This window comes from Galeopterus variegatus, unplaced genomic scaffold (genome assembly GCF_000696425.1).
Source record: "Galeopterus variegatus unplaced genomic scaffold, G_variegatus-3.0.2 Scaffold2667, whole genome shotgun sequence".
NCBI classification, from domain to species: domain Eukaryota; kingdom Metazoa; phylum Chordata; class Mammalia; order Dermoptera; family Cynocephalidae; genus Galeopterus; species Galeopterus variegatus.
In genome coordinates this window covers 206737-208593 of record NW_007728778.1, presented here as the reverse complement: position 1 = coordinate 208593, position 1857 = coordinate 206737, and positions in this window count along the sequence as shown.

Sequence of the window (1857 nt, the reverse complement as noted above, 5' to 3'; positions counted from 1 at the left end):
ATTTTGAGTCATTTAAAAATGAATCTCATGCCTTCAAGATCTCATTAATCTTTGTTTTCTGTTTTGTAAAAAGAGACAATAATGGTTACTCTGGTAAACTAGAAATGAAAGTATATATTCTACCTAAAATATTAAATTTCAATATAAATAGGTAACAGTATTTATGCCGGTAAAAAGAAATAGTTTTGTGCCTGCAAAAAATAAATGGCAATGTACTTCCAGCTCATCCATATGTCCTATACTCTACATTGTTCAGCCTCCAGTCAGACATACACCTATGGCACTATGCACATGTTCATTCTTCTACTGCTAACAAACCATCTACCCAATACAAAGTAAAGAGACTCAGAAACTAATTTATGCCTTTAAGGAGCTAAAAACCTCATAGATACAAAATGCTTTATCACAACTTCTTTATGTTAATCCAGTTCAGTAGGACAAAGCTGACTAATTTTAGACTCAGAATTGTAACTATAAAATAGAGATCACATTTGTGTAATTCTTAAGTTACACCTGAATTCTGTGACCAGATTCGTACTGCAGGCTTTTGGAAACTTGAACTTCTATATAGCTACAGGTTGTTTTCCTCTCTCATATTTAACAAAAATGTTTTCTTAATTAATAAAGAAAAAAAAAAAACCTCAAAATGTGGTTTTAAGATCTTAATACAGAGTTCATATACTTCACCAGAAGAGGTAAAAACCTCTTTGTTTGAGCTAACAAAAGATCCTTCCCCAAGGCTCACAGACAGCATGTTTGCCACAAACTTACAGATCAAAGAAACTTGCTCCAGAAGGATATAAACTAAAAACAAATGAACAACAACATAAGGAACACAAAAAAATCTACCTGGAACACACGAGGAAAGTTAGAGAACAAAAATGATCTGACTTGAACTTCAGCACCCTCATTTTATTACTACGATCCTTCCACTGCAGTCAAAGTTATCTGAAAGAAAGACTTTCTCTCTCTTTGGATAAAATATAAATTCACAAGCAAAGTTAAAAATTTTGTGAATAACTTTTATAACTATTACTAGAAAAATTTTTGAAAATGAATACTACTAGAGAAATCTCTTAGTAAAATCTACTAGATTCTTTGGAAAATCCTACTAGATTGATTGAAAAATTATTTCAAGCCGCTTAATTTTAAATAACCACATGATTATAGTTTTTCCCATCTAAAAACAACTTGGTTGACTACGAGCTTCTTAAGTTAAACTGTCAACTCTCATAAAATGAGTTTGCGGGGCCGGCCCGGTGGCGCACTGCTACAGTGTGCCGCTTGAGAGCGCGGCGGCGCTCCCGCCTGAGGGTTCGGATCCCACATACAGACCGGCCGCTCACTGGCTGAGCGAGGTGTGGGCGCAACACCGAGGGTTGCATCCCGTTGCCGGTCACGAAAAAAGACAAAAAGGAAAAAAAAAAATGAGTTTGTTGCCTTCAAAATGAGCTGCTTTTCTGTGTGTGAATATGTTTGCTATCTCGAAGTTCTGGTGAAGGAGAGATAATAGGGTATATATTTTTTCCTTCTGGTAAAGTATTAAGAAAAAAAAAAGATACCTGGTAAGAGAATACAATTCCAAGAAACAAAACAGTCTACAAGGTCATGATTCACCAAGCCCAGGTTATAGAATAGTAAATTCCTTAGGGGAGCTGTTTTCCCTATAAGCCTTTTCTGTGATTAAACCATTAAGGTTTATAAAAATCTTCCAGGCTATTATGAATTTTTATTAGAATCTTTCAAATTGCTGAAATGTATTAAACTATTAATTCAGAAACACCAATGTTCTTCGAAGCAAAACATAGCAATTATTTTCAAAGCTTTGGAGTAATAAAAGTAAAAGTAAATGTAACG